Raw genomic sequence first — 6,828 nt, 5'->3', positions numbered from 1 at the left:
CCGTGCCGGCCTGGTCTACATTAGATTTCTAACTAACAGTAATATGGTTGATTGTTAACTATTCTTAAATTACAGAGCAAGCTACTTAGTTCTATTCAGGAAGGGTAAAAAATATTGCCATTTCCATTCAGTAGGATGCACAGCCGCGTAGTGGTTAATGTAGTACTTTGCAGTGCCAGTGGGCTGGATTTAGTTCCCACTGATTTCTGTAAGGAAATTGTAAATTTTGACCGTGTGGGATTCTTCTGGGTGCTCCATTTCCTCCCTCATTCCAAATTCATACAGGTTAGTAAGTTAATTGATCATGTGGGTACGGGTGAAGTTAATATCGTTAACATACTACGTTGGCATCAAAAGCAGAGCGACACTTGTCAACTGCCCCGGCATTTCTACTGACTGCACTGGTCATTGACGTAAATGACACATCTTGCTGTATGTTTTGATGTACATGTGACAAATAAAGCTAATGTACTACATCCCATCAGAAATGCTGATATCATAAATCCAGTTATGTATACATAGCTATGAAGTTACATCCCAACCATCCAAAACCTTGTTTTTCTTCATTCCCGGTTTGGAATTTCCTATTTGACGTCTATTTCTACAAATACTTTGTAACATTGTAAGTTTTATGGCTTGCACTGTACTGCTGTTGCAAAACACAAATTTCATGATGCGTGTACAAAATGCCGGAGAAACTCAGCAAGTCAGGCAAATCAGGAAGGGAATGAACAGTTGAATTTTTGGGCTGAGACCTTTCATCAAGTCTATTTTGATTCTGTTTATTCCTTTCCATAGATGCTGCCCGACCTGCTGACCAGTATTTTGCGTGTGTGCGTGTTGCTCAATATTCCCAGCATCGGCAGAATCTCACAGTGATTCTGATTCTGACACTGAATAAGACTTGAAGCAGCAGCTTCAAAGCAAGAGGTAAATTCTGGAGACAAGCTCTAAACCCAAGACATTTTGTTGTTCCTCATATGAAAGGTTACAGATCAATTTCCAGGTTATGGCAGCACTCCATTCCTGTGAAATACGAGTAACTCAAACAGTTCGCAAGTCAGAAATGCAGATGTGAAACAATTTCCCTATGACAGCTGGAAATCCATCCCTACAGTCTCTTGAACATCCTTCTCCATGTATAGACTGTACACAGGTGTGCATTCGTAAACTGGGGTGGACCTGTATATCGTGAAAGCAATATTTCCATTAACCACCTCAGGTACTTGAATCATCATCAAATCAAAGTGTCATTAGCACGAATGTCCTTTTCTAAAATAATGCTCATTCTTTCCTCTGCTTTGGTTTCATTATTAGCAATATGGAAAGTCAACCCCATTATTGATAGGACTAATCAGCCAGTCAGTTGAGGGGGCCCAACTTCTGTTAGAAACTGTTGCAAGAAATTAAAACCTATGCTTGGCAGTTGATCCCTGAGGGTGGTTTATTGTGGTGACTCTAGCAGCTGCTCAGAATGTTTATCCAATCTTCTTCCCAACTCTTGCCTTCTTTTCCTATTGAGTCATTGGCTAATATCCGACAGATGATAATTGTCTTCCCGTATTTCAGACGAGCGACGGCACGTATGGGCATGTTTACAGAACAGACAACTGATGGGTTCTGACAACTCTGAGCCCACTTATTAAACTTTATTTCAACCATCAGGATGCAGAACATTTTGTTTATCATAGCCCAATACCCTGAGGCTAATTCTGAAGCTTTGATATAATTTTCAGATGACAAGATTAGTTTATAATAGGATATCTGGTTTAGCTGCCATATTTGTTTGTATTGCTGAAGAAGAATTATTTGATTATTTTTATTGACCTACAGCATAGCTTAGGCCAGTCCAGCCCCTCGAGTCCGCCACCAGTAACCTCGGATTTTAATCCTAGCCTAGTCACACAACAATTTACAATGAACAATTAACCTACCAACTGATACATCTTTGGCCTCCACAGCCATCCATGATAACGAATTCTGCAGATCCATCACACTCTGGCTAACAGAAATTCCTCCTCATCTCTTTTCTGAAGGGATGTCCCTCTATTCTGAGGCTGTGCCCTCTGGTCCAAGACTCCACCACTGGACAAAATATTTTCTCCATGTCCACACTATCTGGGCCTTTCAATCTTTGACAATTTTCAAAGAGATCCTCCCTCATTCTTCTAATCTCCAGTCCAGAGCCAACAAACACTCCTCAGAGATCTCCCTAACCTGCTGAGCATTTCTAGGACATCTTGATTTCGTTTCAGTTTAGTTAATATTTAGGATTTTAATTCTCAATTTAGCAGTGTGACATAACCACTAATTGCTCTGATCTTTCATGGGAGCTAAAGTGGTGAGACCTGGTACAGAGTGCATGAGGAGACAGAGGGCAGACGGCCCACTGTGTTCGTACTGGTGCCAGCTCCTCCAGTGAAGCTGCCTGGCTTGTTACTATTTCCTTTCTCAGCATATTCTTGCTCATCTCTGCTTAAGGATGAGTGCTAAGTTTTGGTACAGAATTAGAATCAGTCTTTATTACAGCAACGAGGAAGCTGCCTTACCAATAAATAAGCTCTTCTACTTGTTTTGAGAATGGACGCGTCTTTGCCTCTAAACACAAACGGTTCTGCAGACGAAGGAAATCCAGAGCAACACTCACACAATGCTGGAAGAACTCAACACATCAGACATGATCTATGGAGAGGAATAAACAATCGACATTTCATGCCCAGAACATGAGTAGAGTGAACTGTTTATTCCTCTTCATAGATGCTGTCTGAGCTGATGAGTCCCTCCAGAATTTTGTATGATTTAATATTGACATCTTTTTAACTAAAGGAAATGAACAACTTAAGATAGTAGTAGGTGTTGGGGAATTTTTATTAGAAACTATAGAATTCCATTCAGGTTTCATCCCATTTTGCAGAATTAAACTTCAAAATGACCATTCATCATACAATGTTCTACTGGACTCAATGGGATAGTGTATACTTTCCATAGATTTAGCAATGAGGACATGCCTGAGAAATTCAAATTCGGAATTACAGAATTTACAGTCTAAGAACAAGCTTCGGACAATGTTGGTTTCTTTTTTATATCAAGGCTCCCAAAACAGCTCTCCCAGTCGTTCAACTTTGCAGTGGTTCAGATACAGCTGATGTTGTAAGTTTTTCTCTCTTCCTCCCATTCTCTTTAATACTGGGAGATGGGCCACAATTTAGAGTTAGAGGAAATTTAGCAGGGCTCTTTTCAGTTAGTTCTAGCACCTCTGCAGAATAACGGGACTAATCCTGCCAGAGGAAAACAAATTTGATGTCTTTAGCATGTCTGGGTGATTTCATGTCAAATGTTCTTCTGTTTCCCCTCAGATATATAATGGGGCTGCTAGGCAACATTGACTATGGCCTGGAAAGAAATTTCTGAATGAAGAACTTGGACAATGACTGAAGTAAACAAATGAGAAAGAAAATTTATTGTGCAAAACTTATCACTGGTGTGATACTTCCTGCGCTTCTGCTCGATAAGACCATAAAACCACAAGACGTAGGAGCAGAATTAGGCCATTCAGCTATTTCATCATGGCTGATCCCGGATCCCAATCAACCCCATATATCTGCCATCTCACCGTATCCCTTGATGCCCCAACCAATCTGGAAGCTATCAACTTCCATTTTGAATATACCCACGGACTTGGCCTCCACTGCAGTCTGTGGCAGAGTGTTCCACAGATTCACCGCCCTCTGGCTAAAAAAATTCCTCCTTACTTCCGTTCTAAAAGGTCGCCCCTCAATTTTGAGGCTGTGCCCTTTGGGTCTGGGTCCCCCCACCAGAGGAAACATCCTCTCCACATCTAACTTATCCTGTTCTTTTAACATTCAGTAGGTTTCAATGAGATCCCCACACATTCTTCTAAATTCCAGTGAGTACAGGCCCAAAGCAGCCAAATGCTCCTCACATGTTAACCCCTTCAGTCCAGGAATAATCCTCGTCAACCTCCTCTAGACTCTCTCCATAAACAATACATCCTTCCTGAGATAAGGGACGCAAAACTTTTGACAATACTCCAAGTACAACCTGACTGGTGTCTTATAAAGCTTCAGCTCCTTGTTTTTATATTCTATTCCCCGTGAAATAAATGCCAACATTGCATTTGCCTTCTTTACCACAGACTCTACCTGTGAATTAACCTTCTGGGAGTCTTGCACGAGGATTCCTAAGTCCCTTGGCACCTCTGATGTTTGAATTTTCTCCCCATTTAGACACAGTCTGGGCTATTATTCCTTTTACCAAAATGCATTATCATACATTTCCTAACACTATATTCCATCTGCCACATTTTTGCCCATTCTTCTAATTTGTTTAGGTCATGCTGCAATTGCATTGTTTCCTCAGCACTAACTACCTCTCAATCTATTTTCATATCATCCACAAACTTTGCCACTAAGCCATCAATTCCATTATCTATATTATTGACAAACGATATGTAAAGTACCAGTCCCAATACTGACCCCTGAGGAACACCACTAGTCACTAGCAACCAACCAGAAAAGGCCCCTTTTATTCCCACCCACTGCCTCCTGCCTGTCAGCCATTCCGCTATCCATGCTAGTGCCTTTCCTGTAACAACATAGGATTTAATCTTGTTAAATCTTATCTAATGCCTTCTGAAAATTCAAGTAAATGAAATTCACTATCTCTCCTTTGACCACCCTGCTTGTTACTTCCTTGAAGAACTCTAACAGATTAGTCAGGCAAAATTTCCCTTTACATAAGCCATGCTGATATTGACTTATTTTATCATTAGTCTCCAAGTATCCCGAAACCTTGTCCTTAATAATGGGCACTTTCTCAACCACTGAGGTTAGGCTAACTGGCCTATAATTTCCTCTTTTGTCTTCCTCCCTTCTTAAAGAGTGGAGACACACTTGCAATCTTCCAGTCCTCTTGGACCATGCCAGAATCAAGTGATTCCTGAAAGATCATGACTAATGCATCCGTTATCTTTTCAGCAGCTTCTTTCAGGACTCTAGGATGTAGCCCTTCTGGTCTGGGTGACTTATCCACCTTAAGACCTTTCAGTTTGCCTGGCATTTATTCCTTTGTAATAGCAATGGCACTCACTCCTGCTCCTGCTTTTTGGCAGATTAATTAATAAAACACTACCTTGTTGATGGTTCGAAAGGGGAACTGTAAAGGGAACCTGATCCCAGGACCAGGAGAATACACCTAGTGGCCACTCTGTTAGGTACCTCTGTATCTAACGGAGTGGCTACCCTGTGCATGTTTGTGGTCTTCTGTTGCTGTAGCCCATCCACTTCAAGATTCGATGTATTGTGCATTCAGAAATGCTCTTCTACACACCACTGTTGTAGCACATATTTATTTGCATTACTGTCACCTTCCTGTCAGCTTTAACCAGTCTTCTGACGTCTTTCATTAACAAGGCATTTACATCCATGGAACTGCTGCACAATGGATTTTTTTTTTTTTTTTTGTTTTCGTACCATCCTCAGTAAACTCTAAAGACTATTTTGTACATGAAAATCCCAGGAGATCAGCAATTTCTGAGATACTCAAACTATCCCTTCTGGCACCAACAATCATTCTGTGGTCAAAGTCACTTGAGATCACATTTCTTCCCCATTCTGATGTTTAGTCTGAACAACAACTGCACCTCTTGACCGCGTCTATGTGCTTTTATGCGCTGAGTTGCTGCCACATGATTGGCTGATTAGATATTTGCATTAACGAGCAGGTGTACAGATGTAGCTGAGCGTATGTTACCATTGTTGTGTCTGTGCACAACTATGTATCAATTAAATAAAAGCATGCACGTGGGTGATGACTTTAACTGGTGTATTCACATTGAAGCGAGAGAAAGAGAGAGAACAATGTGCATGCGTCAACAACAGCACACGCGCAGACAACAAATCAATACGTAGCGCTAAGTGGGGTGGGGTCATTGCTCTAAAAGGAATAGATCCATACTTTACTACTTTGAGATTCATTTTCTTACAAACATTACAGGAAAAAAAAGAAATACAATAGAATTTTATGAAAAACACTATGCATAAACAAAGACTGTCAAACAACCAATGTGCAAAAGAGGACAAACCATGCAAATAAAAATAATACTGAGGGTATGAGGTGTAAACATTTACTCTCACCTCTGCTCAAAGGTGGAAGTATTTTAGTAAGCTCATAGAGAGGTATTTCCACTGGTAAGAAAGTGCAGGAGGTGTGCAGAATTAAATATAGACCTGAATAAATATCTAAACACAAGTACGTGGGTTACTGTCTGAACCAGAAGTGACAAGGAGAGGTACTCCCGCCAGCCTCCAGTTCCAGCACATTTTCCTCCGCAACTTCCGCCACCTTCAACAGGACCCCACTACTAAGCACATCTTTCCCTCACCACCCCTCTCCGTTTTCCGCAGGGATCGTTCCCTCCACGACTCCCTGATCCACACATCCCTCCCCACAGATCTCCCACCCGGCACATATCCCTGTAAGCGTAAGTGCTACACCTGTCCCTACACCTCCTCTCTTGCCACCATTCAGGGCCCCAAACAGTCCTTCCAGGTGAGGCAACACTTCACTTGTGAGTCTGTTGGGGTCATCTATTGCATCTGGTGCTCCAGGTGTGGCCTCCTCTACATCAGTGAAACCCGACGCAGATTGGGGGACTGCTTCGTCGAACACCTCCGCTCCGTCCGCCAAAACAGACAGGGTCTCCCAGTAGCCACCCACTTCAACTCTGCTTCCCATTCCTAATCAGATATGTCCATACATGGCCTCCTCTACTGCCATGATGAGGCTAAAGTCAGATTGGAGGAGCAA

This window comes from Mobula hypostoma, chromosome 24 (assembly GCF_963921235.1).
Source record: "Mobula hypostoma chromosome 24, sMobHyp1.1, whole genome shotgun sequence".
In the NCBI taxonomy this organism is placed as follows: Eukaryota; Metazoa; Chordata; class Chondrichthyes; order Myliobatiformes; family Myliobatidae; genus Mobula; species Mobula hypostoma.
The sequence above is the reverse complement of the archived record's forward strand: the minus strand, read 5'-3'. Positions refer to the sequence as shown.